The 25,189-nt window shown below is 35.9% G+C and overlaps 1 long non-coding RNA gene across 1 annotated transcript in view; it reads right to left on the minus strand.

The window, feature by feature from the left end:
* The window catches only part of LOC148052158 (uncharacterized), a 94,469-nt gene extending 69,532 nt beyond the window's left edge, over positions 1 to 24,937 (minus strand). The window contains exons 1-3 of the long non-coding RNA XR_015699261.1: positions 24,849 to 24,937; positions 22,762 to 22,864; positions 4,057 to 4,191 (exon numbers count right to left, since the gene is read on the minus strand). This is a non-coding gene — a long non-coding RNA (uncharacterized LOC148052158). The remainder of the gene's footprint in view (positions 1 to 4,056; positions 4,192 to 22,761; positions 22,865 to 24,848) is intronic.
* Between the last annotated feature and the right edge of the window lie 252 nt (positions 24,938 to 25,189).

The following is a 25,189-nucleotide window of genomic DNA, read 5'->3' on the forward strand; positions in this document are numbered from 1 at the left end:
AGGGAATGGTTTGATAAACATTTTTCTCATTTTCGCAGGGGAAATATTAAAATCACATATAAATTTCAAGCAGAATTATCCCAGCTTGAAATATTGCAGTTGGAATGTTGCAAAATACTCTTTTTGAGTCAATACAACATTTTGCTTAAGCTATCGATAGAGCTAGAGTGTTCCATGGAAGCTGTCCAAAGTACGTATCACCAGCTTGTTCTCGCTCTCAGCTGATATCCATTTGCACTTACATCATTTGTATGATGCCTGAGAGTGCTGTGACTTCATGAGAGGCCAGTGCGTGCTTCCCCCATATTTACGGGTTCTTTTCGTGCTCTGGTTCTCATGGTTGCTTTTTAATCTAGTTTAAATCTTTGAGCACAGCACAATGAGGAGTCCTGTGGGACTTGGCAAGAAGTGTGTCTGGATGCTATCACATCAAGTGGCAGGTGACTGGCAGAAATTCCAGGATGTGAGTGTACAGTTACAGGCAGAGTGCCCAAACCGTTACAAATGCAAAGCAAAGGCCAAATTTTCCAAAACTCTACCTCTGCGTACCATTATTTTAAAAAAACCCAAAACATCCTCCAGAGAACTTGTATTCCCTGCCCAGTGTCCTCTGAAGCTCTCCCTGATGTGGAATATTCTATGTAACATCTGATCCCTTCCCAGGGCACAGTAATACATAATGAAGAAGGCTTTAATTAAGATTTCCCTTTAGCAATGAACTAGCCAGGGACCAGCTGCACCACTTCACTTTCCAGGATTTTTGCTATGAGGAAGACAAGCCACCCATGCCAAATTTAGGCCAAAGCAGAAAGGAGAGGCTTTAGGGAATCAGAGTGCATCCTGTGTATGTCTGAAATATGTTTCTTCCTCATTCTGTACCAAAAAAAACTTGTAGAATTTGCTGACAATACATTTTCTCACAAGGGCTATTTCAAAGTTCCAGTGAATTTATTTTCTCTTTCTTCTGTTTTTGTTACCTTTTTTCTTTCTTAGCCCATTTTTCTCCATTTCCTGGGACTCCTTTTGACAAGAAAAGGAATCCTGTAAACTGAGAGACCTGACATACATCCACAAACTTGTATCATTTACCATAAAGCAAAAGAACGTCTATTATGGATGACAAAAGCAAAGAGCAAAAAATAACCACCTTAAAATAATTTGTCCTGAAATTAATAAGCAAGTAGAGTGAAACAGGCTACACTCCACCCCAAAAATCACTAGCTGTGCATGCATCACAAAATCATTTTGATCGCTTCTTCGCAGGAAAGGAAAAAAGATGGGTGCACATAAGGGGGTAAATTTCAGCTCCAGATTGAGGACTGATCTACAACTTGGTAACATAATGCTGCAAGGGGTACAAGACCCCAAACAGGAAAAGAGAAGCTTTGTGCTAGTCTTTCTTTAGTTTTAATTTTGATCAACATAAAATTGTTAGTCCAAAGTTAGTTGTTTGAGATGACAGCTGATATGACTATATTATCAGAAGCAAATTTTCCAAACAAAAGCAACGGTAACCACACAGCAGCAAAGCCCAGTCTCTAAATTTGCACCTGCACTTTTGTCCTTACAATCACCCATGACTGCCAAAAATACTGACTGTGTGCAGCAAAGCTCATATGCATGAACATACTGAGAAAGCACATGACCATCAATGAGTTCTTTTCAAGCACAGCGCATTTTAGCATGGATGTCTCACAGGTGCACTTCACAAGATTAAAGTGTAAACATATGCAAGCATTTAATATTACACTTCACAGAGAAACTGTTTATAGTGATAAAATTGATCCTGCTCACAAATGTCTGAAGATCACAAGAACAGCTATATTTTGTTTGAACAAAGGTCCACAGTTGGGAAATACTATAAGAAACTAGGAAAATATAGAATGGCATATTCTTCCAGCAGGATATTATATCTGAAAGCAGAGGCAGGAATTATATCTGAAAACTGTATGTTCTTTAAAATCCACAAAAATTAGGCCTATTTATTACAGCACAAAGTAACCAAATCCCATTTGAGCCTATTCACACCTCCACCATACCCTCTGACAGGGAATTCCACAATTTAATTATGCATTTATGAAACAAATATTTCCTTTTGTTGGTTTTAAAACTGCTGCATGATTATTTTATTCGGTACAGCTTCATCCTTATAAGAACTAATAAAAAAATGCTACATTTTTTACACTATTTGTCATTTATTAGACATTTACCACAACCCTAATCCTCTCTTTTCTCAGGAGAGGGTATATAGCCATCCAATTGGTCCTCAACAAGAAACTCTTCCATGCCTTTATTGTTCTTGTTCTTTGTATCTCATCTTGTTCCATTGGGGACTTTTACCAGTCTTGTCTGTAATATTTAAGACAACAATGCAACCTAGATTTCAAAAGGATTGTACTAATTTTTCTCTTATTTTTCCCTAGATGCTTTGTAAAACTGTATTTTCCTCTTTAACTAGTGTTGAGGTGACAGTTTTATTGAACGAATCACAATAACGCTAACATCTCCCTCCTGAATAGTAACTACTAAGTCAAAATACATACTTAAATACATGCATTCCTTTGCATTTACCAAAATTGAATTTCATCTGTCATTGAGCTTCATAAAAATCATGCTTTACCTCTTTAGAATCAGCTTTACTTTTGAGTATTCAAAAATATTTAAGCAGTCAGCAGCCTGTATCTCATCACTAATCACCCCTTTCCAAGGTTATTTATGAGCACGCTGAATAGAATCGATATCTCAGCAGCCACATTGAAAATCCTCCCTTCAAAATTCAGGTTCCCAAATATCGGTGACACCCTTATAGCGAAGGTTCAAAGCTTGATTTGGGGTGCTCTGACTTGGATTGCAAATCTTTCACTTTATGAAAATTTTATTCCACATGGGATTGTAAGTGTTAGAGCTAGTGAAACATGGGAAATGTTTTCAAAACAACTCACTTGAGCAGGACCAATTTTAATTTGGATTGCTTATGATATATTACTCATTGTGTGAAGTTTCACACAAAATCCTTGCAAATATTGAATTTTGGGTTACTAGTAGATTTTGTTTGTTTGTTTTACAGAAGAAAAATAATTCTTTACTGAAGAAATGAACCCAGAAGCAGACAAGTTTCCTAGAAAATGTCATATAATCTAATGATAACCACAAACAATGACACAAAGGGACAACTCTACAGCTCAAATCACAGTTTGTAAATATCCAAGGCATACACTGAACAGACACCATAGAGTCTCTATCCCTATGCTTGCAAAAGGAGTTTAAATGTTTGAAAGTTAACCATAAAACACATAACTATTCTTCAAATAAAAGGTATGGTTTGTTGAAAATATTATTTATATCCGTAATTAATCTGGCCAGCTTCAAACAAGACTCAGTTATATGACTGCTTTACTGGCATGTGTAACACACTCACTGGCAAAGAATTCCTTCAAATACAGAATAATATCTATTATACTAGTTTGAGAGAGAGAAATGAAAAAAAAAATGTGGGAAAGACGAGAGCTGCAGTTCCAGAAATAGTTTTCAAAGTGAAATCCTTCTGGCCAGTCTGTGCACTGTAACAGACTATAACAACAGGCAGTCACCTCACAAAGATTAAACTTGACATTGTATGTTTCTTTTCAGAAACAACTGGGGATAATCATATCCTGCTCCCAAAAAGATGAAACGTGCTGATGATGCAGGTAACAATCAGAAGTGGATGTTTCTAAGCATGTGCCCACTTACGGATCCTATCTTGACAGCAAGTCCTACCAAGAATAAATGTACTTTATTGTTAATAGTAATTAATTCTCATCTTATACTCCTTATATTGTCTCTGCAGTAGTTATGTGGGCTTGCTCAATGCCCTAATTCTTCCTCACTCACAGTCATTTAAAATAAGCTTTTTGAAACTTGTGAGCTTGCTGAGCTGAGTTCTTTTTCTATTTTACTAATGTGTGTGCTCGCCTGGCATTTCTATCCAAGCTCCTACAGCTCTGCTGAAGAGTTAAAAACTGTAATAAAATTGAAATATGTTAATATAAAAATGAAGAATGGGATTTGTCTTACCATATTAAGAAGATTAAGCAATGGCTAGATAGTTCTGGACCATCTAGGGTTTAACTTCTACTTGTCAAAGCTGCTTCCTCATCTCTACACAGACACTAGATTATAGCCCTTTTCCAAGGTCAGGGTACTCGGTCTCTGCAAGTGAAAAAAACATGAAACAGATTTATTAGACAGCAATATACATCTATGCATTTTATCCTTCTGCAGTCTAAACACCTAGGAGATAGATGCTTGAAGCAGAGTTTAAGAGGAATTCAAATGAATTATAAATGATGATAAAATTTAACTTGATTCAAAACTGATGGGGTTGCATCATTTAACATTGTCAGTAATGTGGGGTGCCATTTTTTAAACAGTACATTTTTTTGTTTGAACATGTGTCATATGCCATCTATTATCAAGATATTGGTATACATCAGACTAGCTTTCAATTGGAAGATTATTATAAGCATATTTTATATTACAATGAGCTTTTATAATTGCAATCAGTTTATAGGAAGTAATTGAAGTGTGAACCATCTCCACAATTCTCAGGCCTCACATGGATGCAGACATACTGTGTGTATGCCTGTATATATGTGTATATATGTATGCACACGTACATATCTCCACATATATCATCTCTCCATAGATAATATTCAAGAAAAGTAAAAATAAGGAATCTTTTTTCAGACAGTACTTTGCACACAAATAATGGACTAACAGCTATATAAATATATACATATCTCGATAGTATGTAGCCCTGTCAAACAAAGCACCAGCAATATACAAAACCAGGGAGCTTCTCAGACATAGATCATTTCAGAGTACATCTACAGAAATTAGTAACAACATAACAACATTGTCAATATTGTCATTCACACTATTTCTCTTATGGTATCCTGAAGGCAAGGTCAATGTTATGATGTCCATACTGCTTTGTGCCACGCAACACCTTTCATGTGACTGGAGCATTAAGTAAAACTTTCTGCTTGCAAACAGAAACCACCTCTTAAATGTTAGTGTTGACCAATCCATTTTGCTCCATTTATTAAGAGAGAACAAATCTTTTTAAGCAAAGAATCTAAACAACTTTGCAGATAAAGAATACAGCCAGAAAAATCTGTTCCTCAATCTTTGAGATCTATGTTACAAAAATAAAATACTCAAACTTTTAAAACAAATTTTGTAGGCACACTTCCCACAATGAAGAACTTCGGTTCCTCTTGGTGTCTGTTTTCTTCTTCCCTTGCAAGCACTCAAAGATAGATTTGGAAAAAAGGGGGAAAAGCACCAAACCCACTCAGCAGATGACATAAAAATGTCCCCATGAATAAAATGAATCAAACGTGTAAGATTGTTTTCAGACGATCCCAGACAGCCTGTGTTTATTATAAAAGTGTCACACTTACACAATTAAAAGTTAAGCTGTAGTTTAACACAAACTCTGTATTCTAAAAATCAACCTAGACAGCAGATTCCGATACCAAAAGTTGCTTTCTCCATCTCAATTCGCCGCTGCTCGGCTCTGGCGGGCATCAGCACTCCTCCAGCCCTGCGCTCGCAGCTCCCTGCACCCCAGCACTGCAGGAGCAGGTTACAAGCATTCTTCGTTCCTGCCTAACATTCCAAGTGCAAGTTCATAACTCAGAGAGTCCCTGGACCTTGTTTTTTCCAGACCTTGGTTTATTTATAACATGTATCCTTCTGGAGGTTCTCGTAACAATCTACTGAGGATTTTTATGCAATAACAGCAACAAGCCAAAAAATACAACTTTACCTAATCCTCAATCCTGAAAATTCCTTCCTCGTATTTGAAACACTAACCTTAATGAGTTATTCAGGCATGTACCTGTAAGCAAATGCAAGATATTTACAGATCAAGAAACCCAGAGTTCGGGACTTGTACAGATATTCTTCTGGCAGTACTGATGCAGCTAGAACAAAAACTCTACTTGTCCATTAAATTTGGTCCTAATTGAAGTGGACCTATTCAAATACGTTGCAGAAAATTGGAAGAATCTTGGGAAGATGAGATTTCTCTGATGAATGTCACAATACAGTGCTGTACATATTGGAGGACAGAGTTTAAAGTGCTTTCCATCTATTTATTTCTTGCTCCTTCAGTTTTGCCTATCATCCTTTTCTTGAGATCTGTGTTTGCCCCAGCTCAGAATATCTCCATAATATGTCATTTTGGATCATGTACTTATCATACCATAAAGATCCTTGGAATCAAATTCCCACAAAAAATGTCATCCAAACCCTTTTGTATTGTTTAGGTTGACACAGGCTATTTAAATGGTAATAGCTGCAAACGCTCACATACGGTATTTCTCCCAAATATGCTATCACTCCCTCTCTCTGAAACTATCACCAGTGGTTATCTCAAGCTGAAGGTTAAACAAGAATTCTAAAAATCTTTAAATTGGATTAACGAATATGATCAAAGCTTTATGGTTTCATAAACACCAGCATATAAGCAAAACAGGACTTGAAACCTCTATATAAAGCCAGGTACACACTTTTTTCTTTTTAGGGATCTTAAATGCTATTAGTTTCAACTTCAGGTTTAGCACTACAAAAATGAATAAAGTATTGATCAACCTGACAAAAACAAGGAAAAGTTATGCATTCAACTAGACCTGAAAAGGAATTTTGCTGAAATTAATTGCATCTACCAAGCCAACCTAAAACATTTTATACAATTTAGCCCTTAAAAACAGATTTTGGTACAAAACAGTAACATTAAGAATAGTCAAAACTGAAAGCTCTTAACTTTTCCTGTTTATACTGGATAAAACAAATCTCATGAATTTCTATGTTTATATATTTGCAAACAGCTCTAGTCCATTCATATATGCACTAAAAAAAAAGACTGGGAGGAAAGCTATGCAGTAAACCTTTCACTGAACTCTCCTCAAGTTTACATCTCAATTGAATGAGAACACCTCTAAAGACAGCAGACTCATTGATAGATTATGACCCACCAAGCTGGAAAATTGATTTACCCACAATGACTCAGAGAAAAAACTTCATCTACTGAAAAAATGCTACCTGCAGCAGTTACATATTGCAGTGATTCCAACTCATACAGACTGAAAGGCCAGCTGTATTTAGTTTCCATAATTCACATAACTAGAATGTATTTTTATAGGCCCCACATGCACAGATTCATTAAGAAAGAGATATGTACGCAAACAGAAGTCTAACAAACAGAGAGTTAAAAAGGCCAGAGGCCTTACTTGAATTCTTGAAAACCATCAGCCTGTGGTTGTGCAAACACTGTATTTGCCGATGCAGAGTGCTTTCTCTTCCTGCATGTAGCTTGCATAGCACCAAACTTCTTCCTGGTTTGTGGTCAACACCTGTTTTTGCCTGGCAATGGTTTACTGGTTGATATTGATTCAGCTGGCACACTTGATGATGAAATTTATTATGAAAGATATTGTGAGTCTTTAAGCACCATTGCATATGTAGCACCTGGAATCACCTCATTTATAAATACTTTTAGTGCTTGCTGTAATCCATGTCACATAGCAACTACTCCTCCATTTAAAAAAAAGCAAAAAATCTTTTGAACAGATTGACCAATGTAGATCAAAAACCACATCAACTTTTACAGATTTTCTGCCCAGTCCTCCCGAGCAAACCAGCATAACTCTACTGACTGACAGAATTTTCCTAATTTGTATCAGCTGAGAGGATGACCGCATCTGCTGATGTTTTGCTTCATGGTCAAATATGATTAAGTAGTTTATAATAATTATGGCAATCAATATTTCTATTATATAGATACTGGGGATTGTATATTTTATATGAAGTATCATGGACATTCAATGGCATTTGTGTTCCTATGTCAGTTACAGATTGTTTTGAAGAAAGCATATGATGAACTAAGATTTAGCATTTGGGATTGTCAGTAGCTAAAGCAAATTTCTAATAGACTGGAGTACACAACTAAAACATCAGAAGAAAAGAAAGTATCAAAACTATACTTCTGTTTCTACTGGCACTGAGGTTTTAACACTAGCTGATATACATACATACAGAAATATCTTTCTTTCTCTTTATCCATCTATCCAAGAACAGCAGTAATTCCAAAATCCTCTGCAAATGATGGTGGAGACCCCTATAAACTCATGAATTTTGGCTTTCTTTCCAAATAATCAGTCTGATTTGAGGCCCTCAGGTGTAGTTTGTACTGTTCACAAAACTAACTTTTCTCTGTACCTGTGTACAGCAAGGAGTTAAGTTCCTTTTACTCATAGGCTCTAATGACAAATATGGAAACATTGCAACTGCAAAATGTCTTTTATTTGCAGTTCCCCACTAATCAAATGCCACATCACTGAAGATCTGCTTTGCGTCTAGCCTTGTAATGTTCAATGAGCCTCTCAACCACATACCATAACGCTGCAGTGATTAACTAAAAGTTGCTAAGCCTCCAAGAGCATCGCTTTACAGCTTAAAATTTGACAAAGCACACAGGATCTTAACCTGTTTCTTACAGAATATAAAGACAACACATACAGAGTTGGTTGAAACATCTAACAAGACAAATGAGATCAAAATAAATTTTGCTGCTATGCTGCAAAATGAAAATACACCGGTGTTTTTCTTCGACTGCACGCCTCTTTCACCACAGGGCGTAACTTTAATCTCCCATAAAGTATTTTAACTTTTGCTATCCCTTAGGTTTCTTTCTGACAATCGGTTCCCTAAAGTTCCTCCACCTTTCTTGTTCACCAGATATGGTGCATGAAACAAAGCTTTTTTTTTCTTGTACTTCTTGTTTAGTTACGTGATAATCACCTTTCTTGCTGGTCAGTTTTCCGAAGCTTTCTATCCAAGCTTTGTGCACTGCATGACTCATCACTAATTACGACCTGTCAGAACTGTGAGGTTTGTTTTTTTTTTTTTCCAAACTTATTTTTATTTTTGCATTTGACAAAGCTAAGGATCTCTGAGAAAGTACTACAGGCCACATACTTGACACACTGTTATTCTGCTCCAGCATCTTCCAGTTGAACCAAAGCAGAATAAAGTCTCTGTCAGTCATTTAGAGTAATTCAGCTTTCTCTCTCTTAATGGACTTAATCTGCTATCTATGCTGTGAATCCCAGATGGACAGCACCATTTAACTCCTCACTAGTTGATTGCTGGTGCAGAATAACAATCTGCACAGCACGTACCGCAAGAAATCTGACATTAGAAATGTATTATATTTGTGCAAAACTATAACTGGTAAGATGCCAGCACTTGGGCTGTGGAATCAACCTAGCTGTCTTGAGCTTGTCAGCTTGTTACAATAGTCTCTGACTGATGACCAGCAAGTCGTCAGCACATAGTGTTAATGATAGGGTGATATTTGAATTTTCCTTACCCACAAATTGTGATGGCTTAGAGTACCCAAATTTCAAAGTCACAATTAACATTAGATTAAAATGCCTAGTATAATGTTTGTGGAGCAAACTTAACAGTGTATTGGAGAAAGATTCTTCAGCTCGCTGAGTTTGCATCACAGAGCACTGCAGTCAGTGGTGGTGTAGCAAACACAAGAGAGCTCTTCCCAGCAGCGTCAGGCTGTCACTGGATAAACGGAAGTGTAAAATGCATGAAGTCAAAGGTAATCCTTTTAGGCTTAAACAGTTATTTCCTACAGGACTTGTATGGAGAAATTGACATGTTAAGGTAACTCTTGAAATTAAAATACTGGAAGGAAAAAAAAAATTAACATCCAAACATAGGTACACCATTCAAAGTTTAAGTAAAGGCCTCGGTATATGCAGTAAAACATTTGTCTCGCCAAAAAAAAGTCATCAGGTGGCCTTCTGTTTAAAAAAATAAATTACACATTAATACATGCTTTTTTTTTTTGTAGTTCCATACTAACATGTCAATATTTCTGATCTCATTCATGCCATAATAGAATATATAAATGTAACACAATAAGCTTTAAAACTGGTGACTTAAAATTCCAAATCCATTTTACACTTTTGAGCCAAATAACTTCAGAAGAAGAGTGTGCTTGCTGGGTGAATCTTGATAACTTCTTCCAATTTGAATACAATTGCATTGCAATTACCATATTTGCAAAGCAAAGAACACAAACCAGAAAAGCATAAAAAGAAATGGATGACATTTGCATTTGCACAGTACATTCAATGTAAGTTTGATTTTTTTTTTCCTACTCAGCATCACAAATGTGTTTTGAAACCTCAATGCAGTAAGCATTATGCGTTCATTTAAGGAGTTTCATTTGCATTTAATTTGCCTTCAATGGCTGAATAGGTTATTAATTTTGGAGGCTTATAATCATTTCTTGTGAAATAATACTATGATCTAGACATGAGAAATCTCCATATTTTTACAACATTTTTCACTCAACACTATCCTGTTTTTATTATATATTTGAAAGTGGAAATTCTTAGCACAACGTAATTTCTTTTTTTTTTTTTTTTTTAAAACATGCTCTACTGTTCTGAATTTCCCTTGAACTGTTTTTAATGTAGAAGATTATAGTAGTTTTTTTATTAGCAGGGATTAATACATCTTACTAACATTGGATGCTAGATCTTCTTTAGTGCTAGGGGTCTTTAAAGTTCTCCAGGTGTCTGAGGCTCATCAAGTACTGAAAAAGCTTCACCTGAAGCTTAGTGATTAGAAGCAAAACTCTAAGAAACTTTGGTATCTATGACAGCACTCACTATGGTACAGATATCAGGTCCTGAAGGAAAGAAACTTCTTTCACTCGTGGTATAACACCACTGCTTTAATCATTGACACAGTAAAGTGCCCTTAACTGGAGGACTTGACCATTTATTTTAACAGCCAAGAAAGATATAACAAATGATGATAATGGAAGAAACTAATTTTACTAGACTTGAAATAAGATGGAAGAGAAACCGATATACAGAAATGGAAGGTTATTCCAAGAATTAATGCAGCTATAAAGCTTGTTGTGTGAAAAGACTAAGACCTTATTCTTCTATAGAGGGGAATTCTGCTCAAACTCAGAGTTCTGTATGAACAGACCATCACCTCTGGCCAAAGCCTCAGGATTCAAGATTACAGAAACAACTGAGCAGACCCTGAGAGCAACCATAGTGATCAAAGAGATCGTGATTTTCAACACAGAACTTGACCCCTCCCCCCACCCCCAACTTAGCTTTCCTACCGCCATGGAAATGGTACAAGACAGGAAATAGGAGCAACAGGGAGAAACTTAGGTTAGATGAAACACATTTTTATTGCAACTAAGCTGAAAACCTTTAAGTTGTCCAGGTATCACAGGGATGAATAATAAGGAAAATAAAAATAACTACTTAGCCAGGTTAGATTTAGTGGAACTAGAGGGAAATTAAAGCTAAAGGGGTTGCAGAGGCAAAACAAGAGAAAATGAGGAAGGGAGACAACAATGTAGCACATGTCAGGAATTTACAGGCAAGTAGAGAAGAATATGGTAAAAATGGCAGTGGAAGCAAAATTACTCTGCTACAGCCAGAGAATAAAATGAGGGCAGAGGTATGGTTGAAAGGATCCTTGCTCACATCTCACAAGCGTTGCCCCCCAACAAGGGGAGCGGAAATCCTCAAATTCAAATCCCGCTGAGCCTTTTATTCCAAACATGGTCATTGCAGTACATAAATAACACATAAATAATCGAGATTTTCTGTCCAGTTTAAATGAGGGTCAATCATCTCTATTTCTGTAAGTCCTTTGAAGACCTTTAATAAAGTATGTATTTAATGGACTACCATGGGATGCAGTTCTCTTAGAGATTGTATTGGGAGGTCCACCCACATATACGGTAACGAATTAATTAGGGACTTTCTTTTGGGAGATTGAAGAATTTAATTATATATGTTAAAGCTGCAAATGTTCCTGAAGAATCAAACAGTGTTGTGGATGCTCTGTCATCATACCAACTGCAGCAGTGCTAGTTCCTAGTGACAGAAAAAGAAACAGAGCTGGTATTCATACTGGTTACTTTTTAAAATGTTTGCCACCGGAAGTCATGTTCAGTTAAGAGATTTGTGGTCTCACAAATTTCAACAATTAAGAGAGAAAAATTAGTTCATGGCATTTAGGCTTCAAAGGAGACTAACAGCTGGATGAATTCAATGGATCATTTAATTCAGTTTTTAGGGTCAGAAATAGATAAAAGTTAAATGTACTCAGAAAACACTCAAACATAGTAGGCACTACTTTTGATAGCAAATTCATTAGTATGGGTGATGTCGCTAAGGATTCATTAAAAGGAAGTTCTAAATTGCTGGCCATCTGTTAGCAAAGACTAAGGAATATATACAGAAACAATTTCTGATGGGTCTATAATGCAATTTATAACCATACAGTATCATTTGACTTAAACCTCTTTGCACAACAAGAATTGATTCCAACCGCTTTGATTCCTTTTTTTTTTTTTTTAAGCAAGAGAGAATTCATTATTTCTTAAATACCACTTGAAGGATGTGGGAAGGTAATCTAACATAATTTTAAGAGGCTGCCTTTAAGAGTGGGAATGATTGCATTCATAAAGTTGTTCTGATCCTACACCTGACTTCAGTGACGCTCCTTTGTAAGTTCAGAGATCCACCCACGCTGCCATACGCCCACTCAGTTGTAAGACTGCTGGCTTATGTAACTTCCTAATTCAAGGACCAAAGAATGTTGGCAGTTTTTATTCCTCAGCACATTTTTTCTTTCCTGATTAAAATTCAATTCCTATGAGAAATAAAATTTTATATTATCAGAATATATAAAAAATAAATGGAAAATTGAAATCACCAGTTCTAGGAGCTTCCTTTCTTCTCTTCAGTAACTGTTTAGATATCACTTCCTCACCATGAAAATAGTGCAGGGCAGCAAAGTATGAAACTGTTACAAAACAGTTTTTTCCTGTTCTTTGCTATGGAAGGATTGATCACTGCAGTGAATTTGCATGAAAAATAGTGAGAAAGTTCAGAGGCTGCACAGGAGTCTGGAGTGATTCTTGTTGTAGGCAATAGCAGAGCCAGTTTCTTCCATTCAGTTCCACACAGCCCTTAGCATTTGCAACATACAAATGAAACTTTCGGTGCTGATACTTTTTGAGCTACACTCCATATGGAATTTGAGACAATTACCTTTGCTGACCGCTCATTGCATCTTCACAGTTGAGTAGAATAACACACAAAACTGTTGAGTATTCTGAAAATCCATCTGCATCTCTGTCTTCGTATTCAGCACTCTAAAAAAAAGTCCATGTAGATGCTCACTGCAGAGACAACTGATCCACTAGCACATTTCCAAGTACTTACGTTGCTCAGGTGGTAGCTGCGCAGACTCATCCCTAGCCATCTACTCAGCCTCCCACCCATCCAGAGGGTGAATTCCCCATCCCAATGGTGGACTAAACCAAGGAATGATGTACAGTCTTGAACTGACTGGGATGCATGGCCTGTTTGCTCATAATCAGGTCTTGTAATTAACTTGACTCTTGGAAGATCAGCACAAAATAAACACAGTTATGGTGTACAAAGGCAGCACAATTATCCCACCACCATCACTACTGCTGCCACCACACTAGCAGCATTTGCCAAAAACAAGCTTCTGGAGAAGAGCTGCAAGTGAAATCAAAATTCCCAACTCAGCCTGGGGCTTCTGGCTAGGTCAAACATGTACACACTGAAGAGGAAACTGCCCTTATAGCATCATGCCACACAGGGATCTCACTCTGCTTTCCAAGGCAAACAATACCTGTTAAAGCTCATTAATAATATCATATAACCCCTAGAGTAGACAATAAATACAGATATTTTGCTCGGCAGAATCTATTTTCTACATTAGAAAGAGTCATTACTAAGGTAGTGATATCCTTGTTCAGAAGAAGTGATCTTAACAACACAGTTGTCCAGCGTAACAGCAACAATAACCCAGACAGTGCGTACAATGATAAGAGAATTCACATTAACATTTTAGCTTTCTTTCACTAACAACATTATTTAATTAAAATACATATGAGTAATTAATAGACTAAATGGAATAATCATACCATAAAAAAGCAAGTATTATTGATCACTGATCAAAGCTAGTTGAGTGGCTACTTTATCTAAAGCATTATTTGCACACTCACTCTTACAGTGTACAGTATATATTTTAACCCCTGCATTGTGTTTGTAGAGAACGATATGCAAGAATAAACGCTGACAAGAATGACCGTGAGATTATTGGGTTGAATGGCTTAAGGCCATTGATTCATATACTCATAACTGCCATCCCATTTGCTAGCTCGTTGGGTTAGGTTTTTGTTTGTTTGCTTTTTTTAATGTGAAAATTTCCAGTGCTGTATCCTTTATGCTAGGAAGACTTAAATAATAAATAATAAATAAATAATAAATAAAAAAGCTTAAAATAGATTAACACAGTAATTTAACTTTCATGACCTCATTCATCACTTTATTATATCAATCTTGCATCATTGTTTCTCCACAGAACTTAGTAGCACTACTTGTACATAAATGAAACAAAATCATTTGATTTCACCAGAGTTACCACAGCTCATAAAAATGGAGAGAAAACTACCTGAAGCCTAGTCAATTTGATTGGGTGAGTTATGCTGTTACAAAAATGTTATTAAGAATAGAATGGAGATTCAGTTTCTAGGAATATTTGAGGAAGCAGGTGATAACAAGGAATGTTTTGGAAAACTACTCAATTGTGAGTTAAGTATCTTTTCTAACCATTATTTTGTGTTCTGATGATGATCTTAGGCTGGTAGAAATGTTTTTGTTTTCTGTTAACTAAGACCCCTCCTCACCACGTAACTATTTTTTTCCTATTACTTTACATAATGAAACAAGTTTCAAGACACATTTAAGATCTGATTAATAATTGTCTTCTGTGATTTTTTTTTCCCCTGACCAAATTTTAAATGAAGAAAATCTCTCTTTTCTACCTTATGCATCAGCTTATTCCAGTAAAACCCAGTATGGTTACTCTTTTCTGCCGCCCGTTATACAATTTCCCATAATGAAGAGATTTTGGCACATTCGGTAAGATCTGAAGCATGACTACGTTTGTGCTCTAAAGGAAATCAAATAGGCAATGCGTATCACTGAACTCATGCATTGCTTGAAGACTCCCATCAGCCCCGAGAAGTCCTATTTCATCATTACAGCTGCTTTTCCAAATACATCTGGATTTTTGAGCACATGTTATAGTATACAGCACCTTTGTTTATCACCTGAATAGGCAGCATTTTCCTATCCAGTGTGTTCTGGGAACAGACACAAGTCTATTTGTTCTCTCTGAATGAAAACTACGTTGTAGAAACTCTCCTATTGCTGCTTGAAGTTTGTTTACAACAGTACAGCTCTGCTTTTTGAAAAATAAATTAGCCCCTACAGATGTTGATATTAAACAATTACTCATGCTAATAAGTCAAATGTTCAAGGTTAAATATATTTGTAGTAGTAAATTACATTAATTGATCTATATACCAAAGGTGGTCAGATTTCCTTTAGTTTAGTCTAATAAACAGCACCAACAGAATCACCATCCTGAAAAAACAGCCTCTGATACACTTGGGATAAATACAAGATTTCATTGTCAAAACTGCAACTTAAAGATTGAACAGGAAAAAGATGTACTAAAGTTAACACAGAGCATCACGGCCCTCTTCAGTTAGGATGTGCAAAGCTAGGGCATGTTCTCCATTGAGGAGTTGACCTAATTACAGGCAACCAGCAGCAAGCACTGGTGCAAATTGTAAAATCTTATGATAGACTGCCTGAGCTTACACAACCTGTGATTTCCCCTACTGCAAATAACACTACATAAGCCACAGCCTACAGTAGCTTTGCCTTGCTGCCATACGAATTGCACTGATAAAGCCGCTCCTGTTGGCTGCCCACAGGCAGCTGAAATCCCAAACCAGCCAGATGCCAACTCCTTGGGTCATGATAAAAACAATAAAAATCCCAGGCAACAGCTTTTGTCCAAAAATGTTCAGAGAGATTTTTAAATCTTTAGACACAAAATGAAGGTGAACTTGCTAAATCGCTAAAACATGGCCAGTTCTTTTGGTGCAAGATAGGAAGTAACTTTTGAAAAATCTGTCTTTGCTGGCAGGTGGGAATAAAGTTGAGTGGGAAGGCATGACTTTTGGAAGAAAAGGAATTTAGAAGCTTCCTATCTTTTCACTGAAAAAGCCGTCAATACCCATTACCATCTGGCATGGCAGAAATTCATATTTCCTCAAACTGTAATGACTGTGTTGCAATCATGTGAAGTAAATAATTTTGAAACCTGAGCGGTGTAAGGCCATTCTGATAGGGAACGTTTTATGGCTTTTATAGGGAAAGTAACTATTGCCTTGATATAACAACTGATACAATTGCAATAAACACCATTTAACAACTACAAAAGGTTTCCAACTAACATCAAGGGTTAGTCAGCAGAACGTTTACATCAATTAAAAGTAAGTGTATTCATGGATACAGCTACAAATGTTATTTATGTGCAAACGACAAATACTAAAGCCTGTGTAATGCTGAGAACTGTCTCTTATATAAAAAAAAAAAATATGTAGAAGGTAGGAAAGAGCAAAATTAACTGATACTGCTGATCTGTGTTTTACACATTTGTTTAGCTTGACACAAATGTCAGTACACAATTTGGGGCAGGAGGCTTAACACCAGGTTTTTCCTTCCCTGACACTAAGGACAAAGAGGTGCAAATGGAAGACGACGACTGGGTTTTAATTACTGCAAAGATTCTGGAAAAGGGATGAAAGAGCTGATCTATTATTTCTAAGGTTTCTCGCTTCTGTCAGCTAAGCGCAAAAGGACTAAGGAACAGGCACAGTCTTGCTGCACGGAAACTGTGGTTGCTTGGAAGGAAGATACCGCTCTTCACCAGTACTCATGATGAATCATAAAAAAATCACTTTCACCAGTATTGAGGCTGCAGGACATACAAATACATGGGAAGAACTATATTGGATGTACCTTCTAAAACTGATTTAAATAAAGATTTATGTGGCATTTCTCAACTGCTGTAAGTGGATTTAGCTCCTACTTTTGGCCATATATGATAGCTGTAAACCATTTAGGGAAAAATAGGAAATTTGACTGCATGTCTGGAAGAGCAAAAGTATAAACTTGTCACAACATCACTCAGAGGAAAAGTTATCTCAGGTCTGAAGTGCTTCCTGTGAGCCAGCACTCAAAATTTCCCCTTAAAGGATAACAGTATTTTCTATAACTGTACATAATACAATTATATATAGTTATATACAGAAACAGGACTATATGTAAGAATTTCCCGTCAACACTGAGATATTCAATCCTTTAAAATTATGCCTAATTTAATATGTAAATCAGATCTCAATAATCTTTATCTTAGTCTTGTGATAACAAAGAAAAATACTTTAGGGAGGATCTAGGACATTAAATTTTGCTTCTGAGAAATTTTGCAGCCATATATTTAGACAATCTTTACTTTTATCACCCAAAACACACAGCTGCAATATTGATAGAATCCAGTATATTTAAATCAGTCCGTGTAGTGGTTAGGACAGGATTAGAAGTTTCGGATATGTAAGTCAAATATTGATACAAATTGGTTTTCCAAGATTATCTTTTGGGAGGCAGCAGATGTATAATGCTCCTGAAAATGAAATGGACTATGACAGGTATGCTAAATTCTGCTTAGATAGGCTTCAGTGGAAACTGGCCCTCCTTCATAATTTAAATTACCACTCTGACACATTTTAATGCGGGAGAGAGTGCCTCCGCTCATAGGATTTTCCCAGTTTTTAACTGCAGAGGACAAGTAGGTTCTAGGTTTTTTTGTTTTTATGATTAACAATAAGATGTCTCTTATTTTAAGGAAAGGAGAAAAAAAAAGAAATTAAACAGTAAAAAAACCATAGAAGAATATATACATATATTTCTGCTTCAAAACCAGAAAAAAAAAAATCATCCATCTTGTATATTGTAATAGACCATAACATAGCTAAGAATGAGGCCAGCATTACACAGTTTAGAGTGCATCAGCCTACACATTTTGCACTTTATGTGCATTTACTTTAACATGGTTTTTGGGAATGCATTCTTTGGTCTTATTAGTGACTCTTTTAAGTGGCAAATACTATCTTATGTTATTTTAGGCTACTAGGCTAATTTTCTATGGACTAGTCCTAATTTTCTATGGACTGTCTCCTAGACTTAACCAGAACAATATCTTTCTCATCTGGAATCATAGGGCTACCTACAGCTACTTTCTTGTGTGTGCACTATGGAACTATTAAACCAAAAGGAGACCAATGGGTGTCTCAAATATGTCTTTTCTTTAATAAATGTCCTTCACGTCATGCAGATTTTTGGATTTTACATCAATATTTTAGCTGAGGTTTGCGGGTCTTTCTTAGGGAAACTAAATTACCAAGAAGAAAATTTCTAAATAACTGCAAAAATGTTTGGTTGTTTTTTTTTTTTTAATTATTCAGTATTAAAGGAAAAATTTTAGATCAATTTTTTTGCCTGACATTTGTAACAAATACCTAATAGCAGTGAAATATCTCCCTCCAATGGGTTGAAAAGCCTCTAGTATCCAAATAATCTTTACAAGATGATGACAGTAGAGTTGGTAAGATTAACTGCAATACTTAAGTGGCCATTTATGAGCTCTAAGCCAATGAGTTTTGAACAGGTAAAAATGTATTATCGCTGAAGTAATTTGTAATAGCTGCTATAGTTATTAGCTGAACCATAGCACTTTTTAGCTTTGCTAAATTATTTTTTGTAGGCTCACCCAAGATGTTCCTCTAGTGCAAGATTTTGTCTCCTGATTTTTTTACCTCCTGTACCCCAATAGTTGCAAATGACACTAAGATAGAATGCACTGCATCTTTACTCTGACTTTACCACCACATAGATCTTTACAACAGAAAATTAAGAACAGTTTGTACAACTGAAGGGATCTGGGTAGCCAGACTTGCAATTATCTGATGAACTTTGTTAATAAAATACCAAGGCCGCTGACCTGGTGTGGTCACCAGTGGGCCATCCTTTCATGGTTTTGTTCAAAAATAAAATCTCTGGTGAAATTAAGAGTTTTAAGGAGCAGAGCAATGCTGGTTCTTTCAGTTTGGAAAAAACTTCTCATCTGTTATCAAAATGACTCATCTTACTACCGAACAAAGTACTTTGTAAGTACACGAAACACTGCAAAATAGATATTTAGATTTTCATGAAAGTTTATTTCAACTGTCTTTGTCCTTTCCTGTAACTCTGAATATTTTTTCAGAGATATATAAAGACATAGACATACATCATAATGGTTTAAGCCATTGCAGTTTTGTCACAAGCAAAATTTTCCCTTCTGGTTCAAGTCTGAACATTTCAGAGTCTCCAAACATGATGCGATCAGCCAAGTGAGAAAGGGACATCTTAAGGGCACGCAAAATTGACAGCTGCTTAGACACAATTAAGCACCTAAATCTTTTGGATGAATGGTCAGTCCAACCACTGTAAAATTTTCTAAATCCAATTCACAGCCATTAATAAAATATTATGAACATTGTTTGGCACAGTCTATTAAATTTAACATAGCAGTTGCTTTGGATATTTACAGCATATTATGTGAGATATTTTATTGTCCCTAATTCAAATATCTATCCAGATTCAAACCTTAATGGACTTCATGTGAAACACCAAACCTTTAGCAGCAAATGATGACAGAGTTAAAAAAATATCCTTGAAGAACAAAATACTTTTTCACCAGTTTAAAGACCAAAAGTCTAGAAGTGTATGACCTAGATTTTTAGAGCAACTGGTCATTTTTGAATCTTCTGTATTTTGGTGCCTGATTCCAGATAGCCTGGTTTTCAGAGACTACATTATGTTTAACTATTTGCAATGCAAACTCCTTTATAATGTAGTAAATTCAGTACCCCAGAATGAAGGTATCCAATTCCACTAATCCTTTCCTAATATCCTGGTGGTGGACCCTGGTTTCTTTCATTCAATCAGAAACACAAATGGAGAAAAAAAAATAGGAAGAGTGAATGCAAAAATCAAACCTATTTCAGATGCAATTCTTTTCTTTCACTTGACAATTTGAAGTCACCTAACACAAAAGGAAAACAAAACCAGTAGCACTCCAAGAATTGTTGCATTATTTTGATCAGCTCACTTAGCACATATTAAAAAATAAAAATGCTATCACTTCCAACAGACAGAAACAGCTTGTCTTGTCCCTTACTGTAGTTGTTGGGATGGTTGATCTAATTCTGACATCAATTTCACAAGTGATCCTCTGCTTGGGGTTCGCCAACAAACATCATTTGAACATAAAATCTAAATGCTGGTTGCCCAGCCAATACTCTATTTGCACCCCTACTATATATAACTGCACTTTAAATTTAATCTTTAACAATGATCACTTAATTAAATAACATAGAGGTGTTTTAAGTTGTTCTGCTTTTCTTGAATTTGATGAAAAGGGGTGTAACAGTTGACAAGCACTTGAACTTAAAAGAGAACATATCTTTGATGTCAAGTGTGTCTAAAGGATTCTCAAGTAAGAGTAACATGAAAATGGGCTCACCACCAATCAATCTATTCCCAACAGTTACCTGCTAGTCTAAGTGCCTCTGTACCATTATAAAAATCCGTCAAGCATTCAAAACCAATTACACACAGGATGTCAAATGATGTCATGCCAGCTGTCCTTTTAGTCCACAGCGGCTCTCACTGCCCATTTCCAGTTAAAAACACATTGAGCTACAATGTTGTTTTTCTCAGCTGTGATTCACTGCAGTATGCTAATCTGACTTCTATGTACCTTAATACCTTCATATATGGAAATGAATATTTATACATAACAATAGTACTCTAAAAATTTGCATAATTACAAGTATAATGAAGAATTAAAAGCTATTTCAGGACATATTAACATCAAGTTACAATTTTAAGGGGAAACCATTCAGTACTGAAGTTTTTCACGTGTGTTGCCTTTTTCTATGATTGTACATGACAAAAACAGGAAGGGAGGTTTTCAAATATTTTTCCTGCTGTCTCTTCTACGTGGTACATGGGCTTTAATGCATTCATTTACAATGACATGCAGTAGGAATGCATGGTACAGTTATGTAAAGATGTGAATCCAAAAACAATGGCAGCACTTGGCTACACACTGCAGCCTTCCCGATCATATGTTGAGTCACATACTACTCCCAGTGCTAAAAACTGTTTCAATATCCAGAAACTCAGAGGAACAAGATGCTTAGCTAGATATTGATAATAATTGTATTTGATGTGAATTTAATGAATAATTTGAATAACATTGAACTAAACAACAAAATATCCCACTACCAAGCCTTACCTTCTTACTTTATGAAAACTAATTTTCATTTCACTATTATTTGTTGAGATAATAATGTTTTTTTTTTCCCTTTTCCTTATAAATTTTGGCATTATCTTTACAGGAGGAAGTTCCATTTGTGTCATAGTGATTTAAGTCTTTCCAAGAAGTAAGCTCTTATTCCAGGCAAAGCCTTTAAATGGTTTGCAAAATTCATAGACAGTGGTGCCTTTCATGGAAACCAGAACTATAATGGAAACATTTTGTTTTTCTATAACGTTTTTTTAGTAGAGAAGGTTTAGAAATCTTTTGAAACTTTTGAAGAAAAAGAGAAAAATCAAGGCTTCTGAATTGAGAGCATCTGTTCTGACACAATTCTATTGCAAGAAAATATTCAAAATGCTTTATTTTCAGTCCAGTGTGAAAAAAAAAAAAAAACAAATCAAAGCTGTTGTGTGGAAGAACTGACATACCCCAAAAAGCTGAAAGAAGTTTGCTGATACTGTCAGGGACATGTTTCAATAAAAGCTCCAGAGGAATTAAACATGAGTTATTTATCAAAAGCATTTGTATACACACTTATTGTCCAACTCTGCCTTCACTGGAGACAACAGCAAAATACCCCTTTTGAAAACATGGTGTTAAGGGAGTGAACAGCAAAGCACATCTAGTGACAACTGTATTCTTCTAGTATTTATCAAGTTCACACTTGCTTTGCAAAAACCTCTATAAAATAACTCTTAAAATATTTTAAAAGACCCCAGTCTTCCCACGTAGCTGCTTTTACTGTTCCTGCTAAAGTTCAGTCTCTTGCCAGCAGCCATATGTAGCTGTGAAATAGAGGTTAAGTCAGATAGCACAGTGAAAAAACAATGTTGGGATTTTAAAAGAGTGTGGCTCCACATGTGCTAATGAGCAGTATGATGACATCCTGCCTCTGATACACATACATTATTACAGCTAAGGAAAGCTATAAATACATTTCATTCCTGTTTCAAAAATAGAGAAAGAGCACTAATTGATTGGAATAATTGTGTCTTGCTGAATATACATAACTATCAGTAACACTGAAAGATGAGGGCACTCCTCCAAAAGATTAATGATTTTTCACACGTATCCTTTTTAAATAAATGCTAAAACTTAATGTCAATAATTAAATAAGGTTGAAAGTATACTCTCTAGAATAGTGTAACCAATGTTATGCAATATTAATACTTGTAATTTCAAACAAAAAGGAAAGTAAATTCCCAATTTTTCTTTACATTTATATGTTACAGCCTTCTCAAAACTGTTTTAATCCTCCCATGACCTGACTATAAATGGGACCCTTATAAAGCCCTCTGAAATCTATTTAGCAAGTAACAACTTTACCTGTCTCCATGAGGCCTTTGAGCATGACCTCTCCAAAGCAAAGACTGTCTTTGTAAATAGAATCCAAGACTTCAAGCTTCACTCCTCAATGAAGTTCCAAGTGCTACAAAACAGGGAAGTCTTCATTAAATGTACTACTACTCTTAATAATAGCTTAAGAGCAATAACAACAACAGCAGATGAGTCATATAAATATATTTTAACAAATGAAACAGTGTAATTCACTTCCTATCCAAAACATTCGGACACTGGTGTAATAAATCGATTGTCTCTAAAGTGAACATGTATCATAGTTTCCAAGGTTACACAAGTCTGCAGCCCTGAATAGGTTTTGTGTTCATTTAAAAATACTGAAAATTTTGCACTAGTGATTCAGAACAACGGTACTAACATGATGATAGCCTAATACATAGACCCATCCATGCAGTATATATTGAATAATTTGTAAAAGACAAAGAAGGACGAAGTAATCTTGTTGGACATCACCCTCAGATTGTGAACAGACACTGGCCTGAATAAATTACTTGATACGGTACTGTTCACATGATCATCCATTAGAAACTTGACACTGGAAAACTATGATGTTAATGTATCTGAAAAGAGAATGATTTTGATAGCTTTGGGACGTTTATTCGTGCTTGGAAGCCACTCCCTATAATGCCCACCTGAACAGTGTACTGTAGGACCAATACCAGCAAAAAAAAAAAAAAAAAAAAAAAATTAAATGTTTACTTAAAGATTATGTCCCTTCAGTGACCCCACCAGGAAACTTACAAAATGTCACCATCTCTCAGAATCACAATCACAACATAAACCAGTGTCTCTGAAAAAGGTCAGAAATCAAAATGGAATGCAAAAAAATCCTTACAAAGTGCAATAGAAACAGCAGAAATATCTGTATCTTAGGTATCCTTGACCTGTATGTAGGCATAGAAGCCCTTGAATAAAGGGCCAGAAAAATACCAACTATTGTTTTCATGGTCCATTTAAAGAGGGAGGAACTTCGTTAAATAACAACATCACAAACTTCATGGCCACAGTTATTTGAAAACTTTCTACCTTTTTTCAAGGATGAAGTTTGAAAGGCCAGAACCTGAGCTTGTATAAAGTCAGCATTTTCCCATATATTTCAAGGAATTATGCCTACTTATGCTGCTTAAATGTTTAGCTTACTCTCTTTCCAGACACCTTAGCAGTTGACACCCATTTTTATCATATGGCTATACTAAAGCCACATTAGAACACGTATCTAAAGCAAAAAGAAGTAACAATTTTCAGTGTATGTAGAAAAAACATTTCTTCTGGTGCATACGACACATAATGAATGGGTTTAGGTCTAGTCAATATATAATAGTCAATGCTGAGAATATTCTAAGTTACAACAATGTTTTTATGCTACCAATTAGTGCAGCTCATAGACTTATAATAGGAGAAAATCTGCTTAGTGCAGCCACAGTACGGCATATACCACTTTCCTACTAAAGATGAATCTTAAACTCTTCAAACATTATACACCTGCCTTCTCCAACCTAGACCTCAGATGATGTAGCCATAGACAGAGTATAGAATACAAGCATTGGAAGCAGCTTTGTAACAGTATGCGTTCTCTCTTGCTTAAGTTATCAGCTACAGGCACGTCTCCCAAAACTCTGCCAAGTTGATAGGGCACTATGGCAAACCAAAGTAAAGGTCTGAAGCTGTGTATAGTCCCTTGCAAACTTCCTGTTCTGTTTTTGATGTATGTCCTAATCTATTTTCTCTCTGAAGCTGGAAATATTTGAAAGGAAAAACTGGACAGCAAGCTGGATCTCTGCGGTCTTGTTCTCACTCTCATCTACTACCGACTGCTGTTTGATCAAGGTAATAAATAGCTCCCCATATAAAAGCTGTGTAAACACGTCTAATGAAAATGCTATCTTCTGCAATGCGCTCAGCAGTATACCCTAAAAAAAAAATTCTTCAGCCAGCTTGTCACAGTAGCTACTCTACTTTAAAAATGAAGTAATTAGAAGCAAGGTTTAAGAGCGGCTTAATTTAAGAGACTGGTTTACTCAGGTGGTAAGAGAGAGGCATGAGCCAAAGATCACCTATGAGCAGCTGAAAATTTCTTCTCCTCAGGAAACATAACTTGTAAGAAAGCTTGAGCTCTGAGAATCCAGAATTTGTGGTGTACTACCATATAAAGACTCACAGTCATTTGCTGGGCAGAAAGCAAAGCGAGCTCATTTTAAAAATATTCCAATAAGCCTGTAATGAAAAGATAAAAACAGGACTTTTAGTGTTTGCCCTAAATTCACAACACAGTGCATTCTGCTTATGGAGGATAAACACCAAGTTTTGTAAAGCAACTATCACATGTGGAAATTTCTTAAAATAATCCTGCATTGAAATCAGGAAAACACCTGATCCTTTGAACCCAACTGTGCGA

The sequence above is a fragment of the Nipponia nippon genome, unplaced genomic scaffold (assembly GCF_047370975.1).
Source record: "Nipponia nippon isolate SJK-2023a ecotype South Korea unplaced genomic scaffold, ASM4737097v1 scaffold_5, whole genome shotgun sequence".
In the NCBI taxonomy this organism is placed as follows: Eukaryota; Metazoa; Chordata; class Aves; order Pelecaniformes; family Threskiornithidae; genus Nipponia; species Nipponia nippon.